Source organism: Lotus japonicus, chromosome 1 (assembly GCF_012489685.1).
Source record: "Lotus japonicus ecotype B-129 chromosome 1, LjGifu_v1.2".
Lineage (NCBI taxonomy): Eukaryota > Viridiplantae > Streptophyta > Magnoliopsida > Fabales > Fabaceae > Lotus > Lotus japonicus.
In genome coordinates, this window is record NC_080041.1 from 11,857,266 (window position 1) to 11,880,644 (window position 23,379).

The following is a 23,379-nucleotide window of genomic DNA, read 5'->3' on the forward strand; positions in this document are numbered from 1 at the left end:
GCATCCATCCATAAATTTTTCAATTCTAAAAATGCATGAAATTCACAAAATATTAGTATAATCTGTTAAGAGAATTGGTTTGTGTAATGGAGTTGAGTCCATTATTGTTATTTGTTAAAGTGTCATGGTCACAAAATGAATAATAGACATGACTAGGGGATGACAATTTCCACCTGAAGATGGGGATCAATGTAGGGACAGTCTCGTTTGGGGTTCCGACTTTGGGAAATTTTTCTCCGTGGGGATGAGAACGGGGACGGATCCCCCCGATAAGAATTTGGGGACGAGGATGATGATCACCTCCCTACCTGAGTCCCCGCCCCGTATATATAACTTAAAATACAATAAGACACTTACAAATATTGAATTACTAACGATACAAACTTCACTTTTGGATGAGTTGAATGCTCGAGATAATATTTTGGGAGTTGAACTTCATATATTTTATGAGTTGAATTTTGTACTTTACGTTTCAAATTGTTTATTTTGTAGACTTCACACATTGTGTGATAAATTTTATTTACTTTTATTAAAACTTTATTACATATTTATATTGAATTTGATGTAGCTGCATTATCACTTGCGATCTTTAAATTTAAATTTGTGTATTTTATATACATAATTAAAATTTTTAATGACATGTTAGGGATCTCCGTGGGACTTGTGGGGAGATGAGAAACAGAGATGAGGTGAATTTTAACCCCATCGCGGAGAATGGGGATGGAGGCGAGGACAAAAGAGAGATGTGGGGATGGGGAGCGGGAAGCACTCCTCCCGCCCTCGCCCCGCACGGGTGTCATCCCTAGACATGAGATATAATGTTTTTTTAATATCATACTAAGTGTAAATCGCTATCAAGATTTGCAATAATTATTTTTTTTTGTCTTAAATATCAGCGCCTCCATTGGTGATACCATTTTTTTTTTTACTTTTTTTGCGACGAGTAATTAGTTTGTGACAAAATTCTAATAAATAATAGAAAAAGAATTAGCAAAGAATGTGGAGAGTGGAATTTTGTCTCCGACAAGATATCATTTGCGATGGAAGCTTAGTTCATCACATATTCATAGTGAATAATAAAAGAGGCATTAGCAACGGAATACTATTTGGGATGGAAAATTTTTAATTTTCCTTTTCACAATCTTTTGTTATTTTCCCTTACAACATTCACTTAGTATTTTGTGACGATTTGAGTTTCGGTCGCAATAAAAGTTAAATTATAATAATAAATAAAAATGTGGTATTGGCGTATTGCCAATGCGGTCGTGATTTTAAAGAAAAAAAAAATTAAGTATCATCACTCTTAGGGCAATTTACAGTTACTTGGTAAATGAAAAAAATTACTTCAAATTAGTAAAAAAATTCCAAATTATACTATATTAATTAGGTAAAAAAAAGCCCTCCCATAATGTCGGAGAATTTTGTTAGATTTTTGAAACTAATTTTTTTTTTTTTTACTTTCGCTACATGCATCTTTGTGAAACACAAGTCTGTTCGAGTCATAACTATTTATATTATAGTGTGTTTAACTTTTCCCGCACAACTTCTTTTTATTTACCAAACTCAAATATGAAACTATTATTAAGAGAAATAAAGTATATACTACCACTTGAGCTAACCAGCTGTAGGTATAACTATCTTTGCATAAACACGACATATTATTCATTGAACAACAAATAAATGTATCTATCCGGGATGTATATAACTATCATTGATAAACACGACAGATTATTCACTAAACAACAATTAAATGTGCGCAAGAGAATCATGGTTAGGACTTAGGAAGAGTGCATCCAGATTTTTAAGAGGGCAATATCATTTCGACTTTAGAGGTGGACCCCTGATTTCTTTCTCTACTGTATGTCTTTATTGATATTGATTTTACATTTAAGTATTTAATTAGGTCACTGTCTTCCTATTGTTCTAATTAAAAACGATACATATTCAATAAAATCAACGGAAAATAATAAAAAATTAACAAGGAAATTTTTGATATAGGGTCTTCGAATAAATAGTCATCAGGCCTCGAATACACTCTCGAATAAAAAATATTATATTTATTACAAATTATGGATAAAGAATAAATCATAATTTGGTGTGTGATTATTTTGGGAATTCGCTTCGTGGTTTCTATGCAGGGAAATCAAGGTGGAGACCCGCTGAGAGCGGAGATTGAAGTGTTGCAGCTTGGTCTCCGCATGTTTGGAGTACGGATACAAAAAAAGTCATTTGTGAAATTGATTTTTAGAGATCGTTGATTCCTTAAAAAATGATCGGTTTTGTTTTCATAAGCTTCCTAGTGAGTTCACTGATCTTCATTGGTTTTGGTCTCGTGACTGGGAGGTGCACTTGTAGCATACTTCTAGGGTGCTAATAAACCCGCTGACTTCTTAGTTGGTATAAATATCCGACTATATATGGATTATGAGCTTGAAGATCCTCCTAATATGATAGTTTCAATATTATTTAGAGATGTTTTAGGCCTTTAATTTTTGTCGTTTATTTTTCCTATTCAAAAAAAATGGATAAATAATAATGCATACAAATTTCATCAACACTACGTTTGATTTCATAAAAATACAAAGAAAAACAAAAGATGATTCTATTCTCTCTCAGTTGTTTGAGGAGAAAAAACGTTGAGGAAAGAAAAAAAATGAACTACTAATTGATTCGAAATATACCAAAAAAAAAAAGAAGCAACATAAAATATTTATCAATCACATTTTAGATTGTTAAAATACAGAGTTCGATTATTGATTGATACATGCTGATCCAAGTAGACAAAAATTCAAAAATTTCTTTATTTGATGATTAGATTTCCTTCGCCAATGGATGGAAGTTTGATTATAACATTTAACTACCTTTTGAAATTGTATAGTTCAATATTAAATCAATGGATTGGTGGAATTTATATTAATATAAAATATCATTCTCTTTTGGGTACAATTGATGACCAAAGTTGATATTATTGTGAGAAGGACACACCCGCTAATTTTATAAAGGACAATAATGTGTAAAATAATGGTGTCAAGTGTCAACCACTTTTTAGCAACAATCATGGAGCAAGAAGTCTCCCTCACGGAACATAATCACCCCTCTTCATTCAAGATTTTGCTCTTTGCATGGTGAATCTTTTGAATCTTCATAAATACACCCTTCAACCTTTCCTAATACAGAAAAAAATTAGATTGTCTTTGCTACGGAAGCTAAGTTAGAAGGAGATTGCTATATGTTAGCAATTTACAAGGACTCAAACCAACGTTAGATCATCTCCAATGGGGGTTGCTTAAATCCAGTTGGCAACTTAAGCAACGTTGCTTATTTTGGAGCACCACTGGAGCAACATGACGTGGCAGTTGAGTTGCTTAAATTTAAGCAACGGTTGCTTATTTAAGCAACGGTTGCTTATTTTCTCTCTCCTTACTTTTTGACTAAAAAATCATATTTTTTCTTTAATTCATGTACTTGTATAGTGTCATTACCTTAAAATAATATAAATATAAGAGGTATAATGGGACCCAACTAAAAGTAAATTAAGCAACCGTGGTTGGAGCGAATTTTGCTTGGGTTGCTTGAATCTTATGTGTCAGTCTGGACCCACCGAAATAGTTTTTAAGCAACCCAACTAGCAACTATGCATTGAAGATGCTCTTAGTTAGACACATTTCTCGTACATCTCATTTTTTATTTATCTTTTCGTTTTTATTACATGACATCACATATCACATTTTTTTTTCTTCATCTTCTCTTTCTTTTTTGCCACGAGTATCTACATGTATTGAACTAGGTAGGTACCCGTGCGATGCACAGATGCTATTTTTTTTAAGTCATAATATTGATTCATATTTTAAAATTTGATAATTTTTTAGCACAATTTCATCAACTTCTTATCATAATCATATCCATATGGTTCAGGATAATAATGAAGTATTTTTTTAAGGAAAAGATGAAGTTTTACTAAAGAATAATCATACTTGGGAACATTGCTCTCCCAAATGAGCAAAACAACATTTAATCAAATGCTCCCTAATTACACAGCAAATTTTATATCACCAACAAAGGATTGCCAAACACCGAATCAAACCCACATAGCCCCAACTGGATTAATATAAGGCCTAAACCCATGTCAAAATTAGAACCACGTTATGGCCTATATATCCCACAAATCATGACAATAAAATCATTTCAATGTAATATACCAGTAAAAAATAGCCGCACTACAGCCTGTGTCCCCATGCCTGTAAAACTCCCATACACCATTGCATCGGATCTGTGCAAAGGAGCATAAAACACACTCCTCCAACCCCACCATGAAAAAACAATACTACTATTTTGCAAACCTGATGCCCAAACATAAAAATTGTCATCCAACCCCATCAGAATCCTACTATGCTGTTTTCCAAAAAAAAAACCAGATTGTATATCCATATTTCTATTAGTAATCCACATACCCATCCAATAAAACCCTGACTCATTCTCCAGGCATGTCAATAGCAGTCCATAGCATTTGTGGCTGATCTCTAAGGATATGCCTCACACCCAGGATAATAGTGAAGTATAAAATATTAATAAACAAATTTTAAAAAGTAATAACATAAATGTTATTCAATTTATACTTTATAAATGACAACTCAATCTGTGAATGACAATATGCAGGTTTGGCTATTGAACTGATTTATTTGGGAAAACTAAACACCACCTTAATTAATATAAGAACCAATTGCTCTGTAATTAAAGTCTACCTCATGAAGTTTTAATAGAATTATTTTTAGCTTTTGAGGCCACCGTAAAATTGCAAACCACTACCACAATTGACAGAACATATTTAACTTAAGGTGGACCTTCATCACATGGAATAAAACCCTGTTGGTTTTTAATGGTAAATGAAAAAGAAGAAAAAGGTTGCAGGAGGAGAGAATGTAAGTTTTCAATGTTTTTAAAATAAATACGTACAAGGTATATTTGTTCTTCACAGGAGCTACATCTATAAATACTACAGGGTATATTGAATTCCTCTTCAACATCTTCTTCATCCATATCTGTGTGTGGTGGAGTTTGCTCTAAAGACACAAGGCAACATGCTTAAGAAATCAAAATCTTAATTGTTGACATCAGAGATACAAACATCCTGACGATCTTGAAATTCCCTCAAGTTAGTATCACAAACAATTCATTTCAGCATAAAAAATGCAAAAGCACAATTCAAATATGTGGTATAAAATATTTGACGAAATATACCTAGCGCCTTTTAAACTTCCTTCTGTGAACCAATACTCTCTTCGAGATCTCTTAATCATAGATCAACATCTTCCACACTGATCTTACTTCTTTAATTGCTCGCGCTCCAATCTGCATAGCTTATGAAACCTGCCATTAAACAATGAATCACCAAATGTAACAACGACAAACTGTAGTTGAATGCAATCTTCAGATTCAGACAATATTATAAGTAGGACCTTTTTTGTTGACTCAGCATCACTAATAGTGCCAAGTTCCTCCTCTACTCGGTTAAAAAATGATGAACATTTTTTCTCTGCTCTGGGTGTTCACAGACTGCAGAGAAGCCAATGCTGATTTTCTTTACCTAATAGAATCAATATGTGAGGCAAATAAGTATTTTGAGCAAATAACCCAAAACTGATGTAGCATACCTGTAAACTGGGAAGATAGTACCTGAACCAGAAAATTCTAATAACACCATTAATGGTATGAGTCATTCATTTTTAACCTGAAAGTTGACAAATTTAAGGTAATAGAAAAAAAGACAGAGGAGGAAAACGGAAAAAACCTAGTACTTAGTACCTGGGAAGGTCGAATTCTGAGGAGGCAAAAATGGGTGGCGATTTGGATGTTCAAATTTCGCCAGAAGAGGAAGTTGGGTTGCCAATCGGATTTTTGGCCGGAAAAAACCTTGAATGGAGCAACAGTGATCACTTCATCGTCTCAATCAGCCACTTCCCTTGCTATGAAATCCTTCAATGCACTTGTGAATAAATTGGAAACAATGAAACACAATTGCACCATTGATCTTCCCAATTAGAGTGCCTTATATAGGGAAAATTCATGTATAGTAAAATCCTAACTTGAATTTGTGCAGAAAAGTGAAATAAATGTTGAAAAGTTTTCACGCATTCAAGCTCTGCTCAGGAAAGTAGAAAAAAGGGGGAAAAATCAGATAAAGCAACAAAAAGTAACCCACATATTGCCTTATAGTGGACCAACACACATGGTATAAAACTCTCTTAGTGAACAGTAGCAAATAGCTTCTCCCTTTGTAGTGTTTATAGATGTCTACTTGGTACTTTTCTGCTCAACCTAAAAAAAGTGTCACACTATATCTTAAAAAAAAATGCTTGTCTAAATTATCCATGAGACCTCCCTGTAATGAATAAGATCAGTTATAAAAACCAGACAAAAAAATTATGGAATTCTTTATACATTTTATCTTAAATTCTATTAGTATATCTAGGATGTAGCATCAAGACAACCCTACCAAAAAACCAATTGAAGAAAATCTATCACTTTGCAAAGCCATCATATTCTGTTTTAGACCCACAATCCTATTTTTTTTTTTTGGTCAAAGATGGTTGTTTCATTGATCTTAGCCTGAAGGCTTAAGTGAATACAAAGGGCATAAAGCCCAACAGTCTACCCTAAAGTGCCAGAACTAAATAAGACTTAACGCTTGGCTGGCAAGGTAGACAAGGAAGCAAAGCTTCTACAAGGAGTACTGTGATTTTTCCTATCTACAGAGGCGAAGGGGAAAAAGATAGTACTCTAGAGAGCCCTTGGCAAAACTATCTCAAGCAGGAAGAAGCCAAATTGTGGGCTTCTGTGTTAAGATTCCTGGAAATCCAAGCAAAGTCACACCGGGGGAAGGAGCTTCGAAGGGCCTGAATGTCCCTGAGGAAAGTCCCTATGGTCCAATCTGCGCCCCTACCATTAATTAGGTTGATGAGGGTCAGGCAATCCGACTCAATTCGCACCTGTTCAATATGGAGGTTCCCAGCTATGACCAAGGCTTCCCTGACTGCTGCTGCTTCTGCTGCTAGAGGGGATGCCACAATGAAGCTTCTGGTGTGAGAGAGCACTCTGTTTCCGTTGGGCTCTCTAATGATCATTCCCATTCCACTTCTGAAAGAGGGGGAACGGAACGCCGCATCCACGTTGATCCTGTGAGCTGTCTGCGCCTGGGGTCTCCTAGGGAGGTTGTCTCTTCTTTGATCATTAGTGGCCCATACTCCTTGGTGTTGTATCGGGATAGCTGCCTGCGGATCACCAGGGACATCAAACTCAGAAATTTCCAGGTTGATTCTTGATATTGTAGCCTCAACATTGGGTCTCCTATTGTGGTGGTAGCTCTCGTTCCTTTCTTTCCAAATGTTCCACAACGTGTGGGCAAGGATGTAGGAGCCCAACCCCGTGAAGTCTTTTATAGCCCTCAGGTTTTCCAGGGTAGCTTTGAGCCAGGCTTGGAAGGAGATGGCATTATCAATTGCTGGTGAAATGTTGAGCTGGCTGGCTGCCCAAATTTGAGAAGCCCAATTACATTTTAGGAGAGCGTGGACTGTGGATTCAGCGGCCTGATGGCAACAGTGGCATGTGGGGTTATTGATGAGCCTTCGCCTATGCAGGTCCTCTTTCACCGGGATAGCTTCAAAGCAGCACTTCCAGAGAAACATTTTGATTTTCTCCGGCGCCTGGATACTCCAGACATGATTCCAGAACGTACGCTCGCTGCAGGGATCCACCTGCTTGATTTAAGAGCTTTTTTTTCCAACCGTCTATTTTTTGAAGCACACGTTCCTTGATCCAACCCAGTGTAGCAGTTTTTGATTTCCCCCATTCAGCAGGTAGCCTTAGGTACTTCCCTGGACTCTCCCAAGCAGGCATGTTAAGGATGTTTGTGATCTGGCATTTAGTGGTTGATGGCACTCCTTTGCTGAAGATGACCCCGGATTTCTCACAACTTATGCGCTGCTCTGAGGCGACAGAATAATCATTCAGTGAGGCAATTAACTGGAAAGCTTCTTCAGTGGTGGCCTTTGCAAACATGATCGAGTCATCCGCAAAAAGAAGGTGGGTGAGCGGGGGGCAGGTTCGCGCCATCTTCAGACCCTGAAGGCTTCCTGTGGCATGTTTTTGGAGGAGGAGGTGAGAGAGTGCTTCAGCGGCCAGGACAAAAAGGTAAAGGGACAGTGGGTCCCCTTGCCTTATTCCCCTTTGAGGTTTGATCCTCCTTCCTACTGTGCCATTAATCTTGAAGGTGTAGGTGACTCCATGCACACAGGACATGATTCTGTCCACCCAGAGGTCGCAAAAGCCGAAAGCTTTGAGGCAAGAATGAAGAAAATCCCACTCCAGGCGGTCATACGCTTTGTTCATATCGAGCTTGATCGCCATGGAGCCCTCCCTAGAAGGTCTTGCTGTTCTGAGAAAGTGCAAAGCCTCGTGAGCAACCAGGATGTTGTCCTTAGGGATGGCAATGGGTAGGGTTTGGGTAGGGTACTATAATACCCATCCTCGTACCCGCGTTTTCAGAAGATACTCGTACCCGTCCCCATACCCGCGTGGGTAACAATTTGAATGCCCGTCCCCGTACCCTCTGGGTACCTATATGCCTGTACCCATATCCATTACCCGCAATGTAGTTAACGAAAATACAATTTTCATTCACCAAATAGAAAATAATATAACTGCTATTATAAAACAAAGAGCATTAATTAAAAATACAAAAGACTATTCAAATATTTAATAACTGAAATCATTCATTTTTAAAAGAGTTAGTTAGAAAGTTATAACTTTAATTAAGTTTGTTGATATATATACTTCCAAGTGTGTAATATCTATAATAAAAATAACTAATAAAGTGTGTGCGGGTATGGGGCGGGTTGGGTACTATAGTACCCATACCCGCACCCGTACCCATTATTTTTTGCGAGTAATTACCCATACCCAACCCCATACCCATCTAGCGGGTTTTTACCCTACCCATTGTTGGTATTTTTAACGGGTACCCTATGGGTCCGAGACCCATTGCCATCCCTAGTTGTCCTGGATTTGCCTACCGCTGAGGAAGGCGCTTTGGTTCAGGGAGACAAAACTACTCATGAAAGGTTTTAGTTTATCCACCATGATCCTGGTAATGATCTTGTATATAAAGTTATAGCAGCTTATGGGGCGCAGTTGACCTAGCTTCTCTGGGTTTTGGACTTTTGGAATGAGGCTAACTTGAGTCTCGTTGATATGCTCTGGGAGGGCCCCTGTTTCAAAGAAACTTCTCACAGAATTGCAAACCTCTGTTTTGATCGTGGCCCAATGCTGTTTAAAGAAGAGCCCGTTGAGGCCATCGGGCCCAGGGGCTTTCAGGTCCCCTAGCGAATAAATAACTTTCCTGACTTCCTCATCGGTGACAATGGTCCCGATCCTAGCATTGCACTCTTCCGGAACCATGGCAGGAATGTGCCTTAAAGCTTGGTCAATGTCTCTTTGTCCTGAAGTGGAGAAGAGGTTAGTATAGAACGCCTCCACCGCTACAAGGATGTTGTATGTGCCTTCTATCCATGTTCCTGTATCATCTTGGATTTTGACAATTTTGTTTTGCCATCTCTTCTGAATTGTCGAAGCGTGGATTTCGATCGCCCCATTTGATCCACTTGAGTCGTGATCGCTGCCCCCAGAATTTCTCTTCCTGTTGCCATAGAGATTTGATCTTCTCTTTGATTTCAGTGATCTCCTCTTTGAGTGGGCCCTGATTGCGCCTATTGTGTAGCCAATGGAGTCTTTGTTTCAGAGTTTTAATTTCCAGGTCTGCTCTTTTGAAAGTGACTTTGCCCCAATCTTTGAGATTTCTACTTGTCAATTTCACATTGTTGCCAAGTCTGTCCCAGTGATCTTCTTCTGCTCCTAGAGGAAGCCAGGAGGTGGAAACCACTTGTGTGCAATCCTTGTGGTCGCCCCAATACGCTTCATATTTGAAGGGGACACTTCTTCTTTTGTTTGGCTCAGTGATGATTATAAGGGGGCTGTGGTCCGAGCTTACAGGGGGAATGGTGAGGAATTCAGCATGCGGGAAGATCTGGCTCCAATCCCAGTTTAGTAATATCCTGTCAATTTTCTCTTTTATTGAGCATCCTTGTCTTGTTGGACCGTGCCACGTGAATCTACACCCGTTCAGCCTCATGTCTTGTAGGGCAGCATTGCACAAAAAATCCTTGAAGAGGGACATTCTGATGAGGGAAGCGGGTCTGAGGCCCTGCTTGTCCTGAGGGGTGAGGAATTCATTGAAGTCCCCAACACAGCACCAGGGATTGTTGATGTTGATTTGGATATTGAGGAGATCGCGCCACAGATCCTTTCGCAGGTTGTGATCTGTGCTGCCATAGACAAAGGTGTTTGTCCGGGTTTTGTTTGACACTTTGCTTGAGATGGTAGTGTGTATGAATTGTTGAGTAGAAGAAAGGACATCAACCTGTAAAGCATTAGTCCAAAGAAGGCAAAGGCCCCCTGAGAGGCCTATGGGGTTCACACAGAAAAAGTTATCAAACTTCAACTTGTTTTTAAGAGCTTCTATTTTGGTAGGCTGAATTTTTGTTTCTATAAGAAAGAAGAGGGAGGGGGAGTAGATCTTACAGAGGTGCTTCAATTCACAGACTGTAGAGGCAGAAGCTGCTCCTCTACAGTTCCAGCTGATGATATTCATGGGGGGGTGGGGGGCAAGTTGCGGCTCGCCTCCTCGGCCTTTGGATCATTGGTGGTGCTCTTGTTGATGGAGCTCGCACAATTGCTGCCTTCTTATGTTCTTGGAACATTCGGGTTGAGAACCCCTTCATTGCCCAGAGTGCTATCTTGGCCTTTCCCCTCTCTTCTGGTTCGCTTGAGGGAGAGGTGGTGCAAGTTGGTGCTAGGCGAGGAGGAAGCGATCTCATTTATTTCCTGGGTGGGAAGACTCTGGGTTTCTCCGTCATCATCATCTGGGAACTCTACGAAGTACTCTTGGCTGTCTCTGCTTTTCAGTTGAGTGTCTCTCATGCCCCATATTGTTTGAGCGCTAGCTTTCTCCTAGGCTGGTCCAGTTTTCTTGTATGGGCAAGCATTAGTGGACCTGTTTTGTTATCGTTTGGAGAGAATCAGTTCAGAATTTTTGAAGTGTTCTCTACACTTTCGCACATCTTCTTGTGACAGTTGGGCCAAGAAATGGCTTGTGCCATTTTTTGTTGGACTGGGAAAGTCTGTGATGAAGACGGGTTGGGCCAAGCCTATGTTTTCTTTTAGGAACCCAACTTTTGTGTAGCCAGCAGGTCCTAGTCCTGCTTGTAGAGAGTTGGTTTCCAGGTCCCTTCTTGTGATGGTTGGGTCTGGGTCTTTAGGCATTGAAGTTGGGCTTTTTGTCCAATCTTTGAGATGGGCTGAGTTCATTAGGGTCCAGTTGGCCTCTTTTGGGGGTTGGTGTATAATGACTTGGTTGTCTCTGTAGCTTTGGGTGGTTTTGGTTTTGGTTTTGTTGGTGGGGCTCTGGTTTTGGTCTGATAGATAGGGTGTTGCGCCGAAGCGCAGAGTCTGCCTCCTAGGTAGGGGATACTGGTTGGTCAGAAATTCTGCCTCAAGATTTGGAGAGAGAGTGTACGAGGGTACCTTGGATGGGTCTTGGATTGGTAAAGATCCGCTTGATTGGACGGGTTGGATGGTGTAGTTGGGAACAATGAGTGTGATCCAACAGTTGGGGGACCCACAATCCTATTTAACATGGTTATAAAAACCGGACCGATCGGCTGAACCGATCGGACCGGGAATAGAACCGGGCAAATCAGCCCAAAACCGGGAAAACCGGCCGGTTGACGCTTTGGGCCGGTTCAAGGGAAAAAAGGATTTTTTGAGTATTTTTTTGGTACAATGGGCGGAGCTCATGGAAACTGGCAGGAAAAAAAAAGCTTGAGGAGTGCTCTAAGAAACGCTGAATGGAGAAAGAAACCGAGAAGTGAGAAGTGAGAAAATCTCAAATGGAAACCGCCACTCTGCCTCTCTTGCTTCCTTTCACCGTTGTGGAGCCTCTCTCATCTTTTCCCCTGCCAGCGTAAGCACAACCATATGGGATTTTGGTTTCTTCCCTTCCGCTCTGATCTTTCTTCTAATAGGAAAGGATACTTATGGTGTTTCTGATTTGTGAGTAATGAAAAGTCTACTTTTCAAATCTAAAGCAATTTTTTATTAATGGAAATGACAGTGTATGCAGCTTTTAGCTTTTGCAGTATACATTACCGTGGGAGTTGGAATCTCTAGGTGGTTTTGGAATTTTACCCACAAATTATAAAACTATACAACCACTTTCTTTTATATTATTTTAATACTGTTATGAATATTTGGATGCCCATCAGAGTTAGGAGTCCATGGGCCAGGCCCACATGTATACTTGTTCAACACTCTAAACCTAATAGTATAAATACTAGGGAGTCTGCACCTAGCAGAGCATCCTCATCACACTATTTCTCTATCTCTTATTCCTCTCTTCTCCTACCTCATTCACTTGCTTACTCTTTATTCATAACACGTTATCAGCACGATAGTCTCTCCATAAAATTCTCAATTCCTAAGTGAAAGAGTAAGTATCACTTCCAGAGTAAGTACCACATCCATGTGGAAGGTTATAATTTTACAATTTTTCTTCTTTTTTTTTCTTCTCCTTCTTCTTCGAATCATTTATCTATGAGTCAAAAGAATAAGCATGAATCCTGAAGATTCATAGCCTTACAGTCCAGAAGCACTGTATTATTTTGTCTTACAGTCCAGAAGCACTGTAATTGAATTATTTTGCATGAATCAAGAAGATTCATAGCATGAATCTTGAAGATTCATAGCCTTACAGTCCAGAAGCACTGTATTATTTTGCCTTACAGTCTAGAAGCACTGTATTATTTTGCATGAATCAGAAAGATTCATAGCCTTACAGTCCAGAAGCACTGTAATTGAATTATTTTGCATGAATCAGAAAGATTCATAGCCTTACAGTCCAGAAGCACTTTAATTGAATTATTTTGCATGAATCAAGAAGATTCACAGCCTTACAGTCCAGAAGCACTGTAATTGAATTATTTATGCATGAATCAGGAAGATTCATGGCTTACAGTCCAGAAGTACTGTAATTGAATTATTTATGCATGAATCAGGAAGATTCATAACCATACAGTCCTGAAGTACTGGAATGAAATCATTATATTTGCATGAATCAGAAAGATTCATAGCCTTACAGTCTAGAAGCACTTTAATTGAATTATTTTGCATGAATCAAGAAGATTCATAGCCTTACAGTCCAGAAGCACTGTAATTGAATTATTTATGCATGAATCAGGAAGATTCATGGCTTACAGTCCAGAAGTACTGTAATTGAATTATTTATGCATGAATTAGGAAGATTCATAACCATACAGTCCTGAAGTACTGGAATGAAATCATTATAAGCCTACGTAGAAAATCACTTTTACGATGATTGGTCATAAGTCATGATAATTATTTATCTTATGCTCTTTTCCTAAATCAATCACCCTATTGATTAACCTTATTATCTATTTTCCAAATTAAATAAATTAAAAAGCAATCATATATATATCCTTCTAAAGATTACCGTGTGGTTGTTTTATATGTGTGGTGCAAATCAATTTTTTCTAAAATTGTGCTATTTATTTGAAGCAAATTGGATATTGATTTAAAAAAACCAGTTTCGTAACAATCTTTGAAAATATTGTTTCCATGATGATTAGATTGTGATACCAAGTAACAAATTGAATATATATTTCATCATTATCATCAAAACAGTTTGGGAATATATGTGCCTAACCAATAACAAATCAATTTCAGTTATTAAAATATAGATTTTTTTTTATTCCAATATATTCTGAATATATATATTTTTTTCATTATAATAATTTCCTTTTTCTTCTTGTTATTCATAGTTAAAAATGTCCAACCTAGCAAAGCTTGAATTCATGGCTCTAGATATCACTGGAGTTCCTTCTTTTATCATAAAGGAATATTTAATCAAACTTAGCTATTTGAAATAAACAAAAGAAGAAGACCCTATAGTCTTTTGTCAATACATTATAGTTCCTGAAGAACTATATCGTTATCATTATAAATGATCAAGTTGATTGAAAGACATGTGTCTATCATGTAAGCTACAGAAGTAGCTATATTAAGGAAGGATTGAGATATTCCCTGAAGTGAATATTTCAACAAACATGACAAAAGTTGTGATCATTTAGATCAACGCATGGTTAAATGTCCCTGAAGGACATCCAATGGCATATATGGTATTGTTTCATGAAATGAAACTTTTATGGTGGCTCTCTAGAAGAAGCCTATGAAATTTCAAAGCAATATCTTAAAGTGGATCATTGAAACTCTTGAAAAGATCTATTGATCAATAATCTTATATTTTCTTTTGAAGAAACAACCTCAGATGCGGTTGCAATCCTAAAAATGGTATTTGAATTAATGGTTGATGTGACCATGATAATGACTCCTCATATCGAAAGTCTTCTTGACACAATGTGGTGGTCAGACAACATGTCCTATTGACACGGTGATGAAGCGAATTGCAGTGCAATTGCTAATAGTTTGCTGAGGGGGAGCATAATAATATGATTGTGACTCACACTTAGGAGGAGAATGTTGAGAATTGAAGTGTGAGTTAGAGTCTCACATTGGCGCATGATCTCATGCTTTCTGCTCCCTTTATCTTCCCCTAAATTGGTATCAAAGTATAGAAAGATAAGGAGCAATATAAAAACTGTTGTTAGATATTGCTTGGATCGGTAGTAATCAAGACATGTAAATATGTCAAACCTATTGCGTTTTTCATGCGATGGATATGAGTTAAAGGAAATTATGAGATGTAATACTCATCTTGTGACACAATTGTCATGTACACATATTCCTTATTAATTTGAAAGTCTTGAAAGACTTTATTTACATCTAATTGATGTAACGATAAACTATGGGTTGAAAATATCAAAATCCTTGAAGGATTTAAAATGCCAGAAAATTTTACTTCAAACATTGAAATATTATTTTGAATGATAAAGTTCTATATATGGAACAAATTGAATGTGATTGGCATGCATGACCGGTTAGACCATCCCGAGTCTTATGATGCGAAAGTATATGAATTCATATGAGTACCCATCGAAGAACCTAAAGATTCTTCAATATAATGAATTCTTATATCTTGTTCTCATTACCAATTAATAATTGGTAAAATATATGGGTTTGAATCCCGCATACTCTTGAGTATATTAGATGCGATACATGTGCACGTATTCACTCTTTTTATGGGTCATTTAAGTATTTCATAAATTTATCGATGCATCGACTAAATGGCCAAATATATGTCATCAACTCTCAATATTGATAGAGTGAAAATTCCAACCTTGATCAAGTTGGTAAATGACATGATTTTGAATATCTAGTTTCACATGTTCGTATTCAAATTATCTAGCTGATTTGTTTAATTAAATGCCTCATATTTATAGCTAGACAATTACATATGAGAACATATATCCTTATTTATGGACATGTGATATTGCATTTAGCAGCATTGACACGCATCAAGCCAACAATTCATTAGAATTCTCCCCATTGTAATTGGTTCATGGTCAGGAACCTAATATCTCCCATCTAAGAAATTTTCAATGTGCGTTATATATTTTTCAATTGCTCCACCACAACGCACTAAGGTGGGACCACAAGGAAAGCTGAGATTATGTAATCAATTTGAGCCATTACCGATAGATATTTCATATCTTACTTGTTGTTTCTTAGCATTAGGGGGAGAGGAAATTAAGCAGCTCTGAAAATTTGTGAAAAATGCATATGTACACTCGCACTATGAACCAGAAGTTCAAAAGATGCATTCTCTGACCTAAAAGGAATTATTAAATTCCTTATATGCTGCAAATACTCTTCTCTAACTTGATATCCCAGTTGGAAAATTTGTCATTATTATTAGGTTAAGGCTTGCCTAAAACTTGGTTCAAAAATATATATCCTAGAGAAGGATGATGGTCTTGTTGAGGAGGCAAATTATCTTGAGAAGTGTAGAGACTACAAAAATGTTTATTCCTTCTGAAGAGGTTCAGGTACCTGTAATTATTTATTTAAGAGATCTCATATGATTATGTCTCTACAAGTTAAAACAAGAAACCAAGAATATGAAGAATTGTCGACATGATGAAGTAGCGCTCAATATTAGAAATATGTGCGAGAATCTTGAACCCGAAAATGAATGGGTATGATTGGCCATAAATAGAAAGAAGCAATTCATTTGCTGAATTTAAGGGTCTTTGGACCTCATGTCTATACCCTAAAGGTATAAAGACGATAAGACTTAAAGAGTCTTTGTAGTAAAATGAAATAATGTTGTCATATTTAAGACACATGTGACAATCGTGGTGGATACTTGGAGTTACAACATATTTGTATGGCTCACTTGAGATTGATATCTCTATAAAACTCCTTGAAGATTGTAAGATGCCTAAAGCACACAATTCATGTTCTCAACAATGAACAAATTACTAGATTGAAGCAATCTAGATGATTATTTGCTTAAGGACGGTCACAAAATGATCCAACCAACTCATGCATATTTATGATGAGATGTGAGATTTCTTATGTCATAATTAATGGTAATGACAATGATTTATTGGGACTCTAGAAGAGCTACCAAAGCTATAGATTTGCTAAAGAAATAATCTGAGATAAAATGGTTGAGAATGAAAATTTTGTCTAGCCTTATCAATTGAGTATCTAAAGGCTGAGGTATTTATGTACCAAGGGACTTATATTGCAAAGGTATTAAAATTAATCTATATGGACAAATCATGTCCATTGTGTACTCTATTGATTGTAAGGTCATTACATTTAAATAAAGATCCTTTTAGACCTTGAGAAAAGAATGAAGAATTACTTGGTCCTGAAGTACCATATCTTAGTGCTATCAAAGCATTAATGTATCTTGCTAGTCATACTCGACTTGATATATCATTTGCTATTAACTTATTAGCAAGATATAGTTCTTCACCTACACGAAGACATTGGAATGGAATGAAACAAGTCTTTCGTTATTTTAAAGGCACAATGGATATGGGTTTATTTTTCCCCTATATGTCCAAGCTTGATCTAATTGGTTATGCAGATGCTGGATATTGTCTGAAGATCTCAAACAGGTTACTTGTTTACATGTGGAGGAACAACCATTTCGTGGAGATATATGAAACAAACTATAACAGTCACTTCAGCTAACCATGCATGAATATTAGCATTACATGAGGCAAGATGAGAATACATTTGGCTGAGATTCGTGATTCAATGCGTACTTGATACTTGTGGTCTGTCCTCTGAAAAGATGCCGCCAACAAAATATGAAGATAATACTACATGCACTGCTCAAACAAAAGAAGGATACATCAAGGGAGATAGAACAAAGCACATATCACCGAAATTCTTCTTTACTCATGATCTTCAAAAGAATGGTGACATAGACATCCAACAAATTCGTTCAAGTGATAATTTGACAGACTTATTTACGAAGACTCTTCAAACTACAACATTTGGAAAGCTTGTCCGAAATATAGGAGTTCGTCGGCTCAAAGATCTCAATTAAAATGCATGGCACTCTTTTTTCCTTAACCGTGTTTTTTCCCATTGGGTTTTTCATGGTAGGGTTTTTAATGAGGCAATGTACAAAGACGAACTATAGAATGATGTACTCTTTTTCCTTCACTAGGTTTTTATCCCACACTGGGTTTTTCCTAGTAAGGTTTTAATGAGGCACATTCTTAAGGGATGGTCATCCAAGGGGGAGTGTTATGAATATTTGGATGCCCATCAAAGTTAGGAGTCCATGGGTCAGGCCCACATGTATACTTGTTCAACACTCTAAACCTAATAGTATAAATACTAGGGAGTCTGCACCTAGCAGAGCATCCTCATCACACTATTTCTCTATCTCTTGTTCCTCTCTTCTCCTACCTTATTCACTTGCTTACTCTTTATTCATAACAAATACCTCCTATAAATCAATGTTACATATTGATCAAAATAATTCAATGCTACGTACAGTTAAAAGAAACAATTGGCAATCAGTGGTGATTTGTTTTTTTTTCTCACAAAAATATTTTCTTTAAAATTAAAAAGTTATGATCTACACTAAACATAAAATAATAGAATAAACTATGAGATTATCCTTTAAAAATAACATTGGCATATGATGGAGTTTTTTCTTTAACTCTTTTTTTGAACTCATATGATGGAGTTCATCTTGGTGATTGTTATAATAATTGATAATATTTGCTATTTTAATCTCTTAAAAATCTTATATAATGGATATAGTTAATGTTACTTATTATTTTGAACATACTATTTTGATTGTGTAGTTTTTATTTGAAGTATGAAGTTATGGAGAGTGACTTTTTTTATTTAATACTACCTTATATACTAGACATTTATTTTAAAATAGTATTATTTAATTTATAGCGGTAAAACCAGTTGAACCACGGTTGAACTACGATTGGACCAGTGAACCTTGAACCGGTAACTTCACCGGTTTGATCACCCGTCCGGTTCTGATAACCTTGCTATTTAACCTCTGGCCTTTGAAAGAGAGATTAAAGAAACTCAGGCCCATCCATCAGTAGAGGGGTGCTAATAGCTGAGCCCACAAAAAGGAAAGCATAGCATAATGATAATCCCTTTCTCTCTTTTTGCTTAAACAAAAAAAAACTTGTACAAAATCAACCTAACTAACTAACAATTTTGACAAAAAAAAAAACAATAAAAAAAAAACTAACAATAAATGTCTAATGTCTCCCATTTCCCATTTTCTAGCGCAAGAGTTAAATCCCTTTTAAAAAAATCAATCTTCAAAACAATGTTGTTTGAAAAGTCAATACAAGTTTAACCAAAAAAAAAAGTCAGTAAAAGATTTAAAAATCACCTGGGTTTTCTCTTGGTTTTTTTAAATAATGCGAAAAAAATAAAAAATTATCAAAAAGGGTAAACAAATATTTTTTTTTTACCTTAATGGGGTTATTTTTGACAGTATAAAGGTGGTGTGGCTGGGCAAAGGTAATTCACGTCATTTCACGCTAATTTGGACCATGAATTCGCCTAAAATGAGTTGAATCCTAATACGACAAATTCTGCCATATTTTGTGTTGACTTGATGAGGGACATGGAGATAGAAACTGAATTCTCACTGACCGAGACGAATCAAACAGAATTCAACTCAAATGAAGCGAATCCAGTGGAATTCAACTCAAATGAGGCGAATGACATTGTTGCAGTGAGTTTCTAATATCCAAGTGGTGGCAACGTTAACTTTCTTTCCAGGGAGGTGCTTCTAGGACATATATTGGTTGTTATAAAGTGCTTTGATGCTTATTACTTTTTGTTTAATTGGAGATTCTGGTAAATCCCAACATTTGTAAGCGTTGTTTGGTGTTGTCTGATGCTGGAGTACTCTTTTTCCCTCCTTAGGGTTTTTCCCACTGAGTTTTTCTTGAGAAGGTTTTAATGATGCTCTCTCATAAGCAGTTTCAATCACCAATTCAGCACAGGGATTTCCTATGATTTTGAGCTGCATTAGACTATTCACTGTTTCTTTTTTTTTTTTCTTTTCTGAACTCTGTTTAATCTACATGAGATGATTTGTTAAGTTCAAATGCATCATGTTGTTTTAAAATCTAATTTTGATCAATAACAATTTCATATATCACTTCGCTGAAATTTAAGCTTCTCAATTAATTTTAATTTTATGATTTATTTTATTATGAACAGAGGACTTCGACGTCTATCTATCCTAAGGATAAAGATTCAAATTTGCAAGACTGTCTGGCACACTTGTGACACAAGCTGAGCCACATCCACTTATGATCATTTAATGTCAACTCATCATTCAGAAAGTTGAAGCCAAATGTCAAAGTGTAAGATAAAGTTAGAATGCAACCAGCTGCTAAAGATTCAAACGAGATCACGTGAAGACTCTCTCTTTCCTTCAAGCACGCTGACCAAAGAGGAAAAGTACAACATGTCAACATCATATTTCCAAATTGTCTCAATTCTAAGATGTAGCCAAAGTCTATTGCTACCTACTAGCTGACAAGCTTCACCTTTACGGCAAAAAGGACAGACTTAAACAGTAGCATGCATTTAATGCATCTACCAACCGAAGCCATTTGAATCAACAGATGGATCTATCTCACAACGACAAGAAGAACGGTTGGATTTGTCTCACAACGACTATATGCAAGCAAGTATTTAAGACAATTCTGAAGAAAGAAGAAGAAGAAGAGTTAAGACTGAAAGAACAAGAACACTAAGCATTCATTCCTTCATTCTTCTAAGCATTCAAAGCTCTTCAAGAGTCACAACAGAAATTCTTTTAGTGTCAAATCCTTGACCACCAAATCTGCAAGAAAATAGAGAGAACCTAGATCCTTAAAGAGTCGAATCTCTTCATTTATTTCTCTCTGAGAAGCAGAACTCTTGAATGATCCAAAGTCATATCTGTACAAAAACACTTAGAGTTCTAGTGGCATAAATTCTCTATCATCACTCTTGTAAGAAGAGAATATATGTAGAGCCAAACGATCTTGTAAAGATTGTAGGAGAAGTCATGGACAATACTTGTAGAAGAAGTCATGTAGAATACTTGTAAGAGAAGTCCTGGAGAATACTTGTATTGGAGAAGTCCTTGATACTTGCTAGTGAAAATCTTGGTGGTGGCCAAGTACTGGACGTAGCCCATCGTTTAAGGGTGAACCAGTATAAATTTGTGTGTGTTGATCGTCTGATAACTCTGTTTATATTTCCACTGCACTAAACGTTTACGAAAAGTTTTCAAAAACATATATTCTTGTCGAAAAACAAAGTTTTAAAAGAACACAATTCAAAACCCATCTTTCTTGTGTAATTTACTTACATCTCAATTGGAATTAGAGTTTGGTCTCTAGAACTAGCATCTTAACAGGTGTAGAGTAAAGATCCATGACAGAAAACCAAGCTATCGCTACGGGCTCATCCACCAACAAACCTCCCTTCTTTGATGGAACTGAGTATCCCTACCGGAAAACTCACAAGCAATTTACAAAAAATTGATTTGATGTTACAATTCTTAATAGAGTATTATATTTGTCATATATTTATCTTTAAAGATAAATATGTTATGTTACCTTTAATCAAAGATACCACGAATTTTGAAAGATGAAGCGTAGCGTCACATCGGAAGCGAGTAAAAAGAAACGATTGCAGAGATGTCCCATGGCCTATTAATCTAGATGGAGGAGACTTCAACGGAATCATGGCATAAGATCGAAAGAACCTAAACAAAGAAAATTTGATGCAATTAATGTATGGTTTAAAAAAAGGATTTGAGAATTAAGAATCAAGAGAAGGTAAGTACATAAAGGCCCCTTCAATACAACCATGTACACCCTCCGGTCACATATATAATAAAAAAAACACATTTTAGGTTCATTCATTTAATGCATGTACCTAGTCATGCATTAATGACTAGGTACATGCATTAAATGAATGAACCTAGAATGTGTTTTTTTGCGTATATATGTGACCGGAGGGTGTAATGACTAGGTACATGCATTAAATGAATGAACCTAGAATGTGTTTTTTTTACTTATATATGTGACCGGAGGATGTACACACGAACAACTTGATTTCTCACCTCTGTTTCCACACCACATTATGGAAATCGGCCCATAAAAACATGTGTGTTAAAATACAACAACTTCCATATTAATTTTTTACTCCCACGTTGCCTCTCCCCAACATAAAGAAATAAAATTTAAAATTCAAAATTATTGAAATGCTCCAGCTCCTTAATTACCTCATTACCATAACCGGGTTCGCTTATAAAAAAAAAACCATAATCAGATTCAATCATGTCTATAATTTGATGGCAAATTTGGTCCTGATCCGAAATCCCATAAACGACACTTGATGAGAATCCACTATTTCCCTATCTACCACTTGATGAAAATTTGTTTTGACCGTCACTGCCACTCGAAATATATAGTATTTAATAATTTTTTATCAACTCAGTATCAATTATTTGATTTTAATATTTAATGTCATAAAATATAATTAATATTTGGATGGGCGTATCCTATTCACTATAATCTAACTCTTGAATTGATTTCTTAGCTGTTAATACTTTTTGTACTATAAAATCAAAGCCTAACTCCCACAAGTCTCGTAACGTAGCATTACGATACAGAGGAAAAAACAGTGCTATGAAATTGGAGTGCGTTTTTGTTCTCCTTGTTTTGTTGGCCTCTGCAGACCAGTTTCCTTCTCAGCCGCCTGCTGATTGGTACCCCATCACGAACATCGGCTCCCCCTTCGTGACGAAGGTCGCAAAATTCGCCATTACTGAGCATAATAGGAAATCCGGTTCAAATCTCAAGCTGGTAAAGGTCATTGAGGGAATACATGAATTTGTTGTAGGCTTCCACTTTCGCCTTAACCTCACTGCCACTGGTGGCTCAACCTCTCACTACGAAGCGAATGTCATTGGGTTTCAAGGTGGCGACTTGGATCCATGGCGCCTCATTTCTTTTATTCCTGAGTAATTATTAACATAAATTGAAAGCTACAATACTTTCAATATAATTGTTATATAGATAAACATAATTTTTCTTATTTGAATGAAGAATACTTTTGTCAAGGGTATGTGGTATATACATATCATATATTTTGGTAATAATTAAAAAAATATTTAACACTGAAAAAATGGTAGATTAAATGAGCAAAAAGTACTACGACTTATTGAGTAGAATTATGTAACACTGCAAAAATGGTTGATTAAACGAGGCCAAACTGCAATTTTGGTTTTCCACTTTATTCAATCGTGTGATTTTTATCCTTAAAAAAATCATTAGCAGTTATCGTCCCCCACATTAACTGTCATTTACAGTTTTTGTTTTCCGTCTAATTCCATCAAAAAACTATCGGAATATTCCTTCAAAAATTAATTAAAAAATAACAAAATTATAATTCAAAAACCTTCAATGGATAAACTCAGAAATTCCAAGACCATCATCCAAGAAACCCCAAAAAGTCATCTTTCATCTTCTTCATCCATCATCTTCATTATCTTCTTTGACATTAAATTCATAGGCTCACAACACCACCAATCACAACACCAACTATCTCTTAAAAAACCCAAGAATAATTTTGAAAGTTAATTAAAATTTGTAAAGAAATCCTAACCCACAATCCCAAAATCCAGATCTGACAAGCCTTCCCTAACCCATCATCTTCATCTTCTTCATTGTCATTTTTTCCATTAGCTCCATTACCCATATGACTAAC

At 36.5% G+C, this 23,379-nt stretch overlaps 1 long non-coding RNA gene across 3 annotated transcripts; it reads right to left on the minus strand.

Moving 5' to 3' along the window:
* Window positions 1-3,983: 3,983 nt before the first annotated feature.
* On the minus strand, window positions 3,984-6,131 carry LOC130733636 (uncharacterized). 3 transcript variants are annotated; one of them, XR_009017512.1, is made up of 4 exons: window positions 5,803-6,091; window positions 5,674-5,728; window positions 5,457-5,584; window positions 4,852-5,367 (listed from the first exon to the last, which is right to left on the minus strand). It is a non-coding gene; the product is annotated as an uncharacterized LOC130733636 (long non-coding RNA). The 3 variants fall into 3 exon arrangements; XR_009017513.1 differs by adding an exon at window positions 3,984-4,340 and having other exon boundaries at window positions 4,452-5,367; window positions 5,457-6,103; XR_009017511.1 differs by having other exon boundaries at window positions 5,457-6,131.
* Window positions 6,132-23,379: the final 17,248 nt, after the last annotated feature.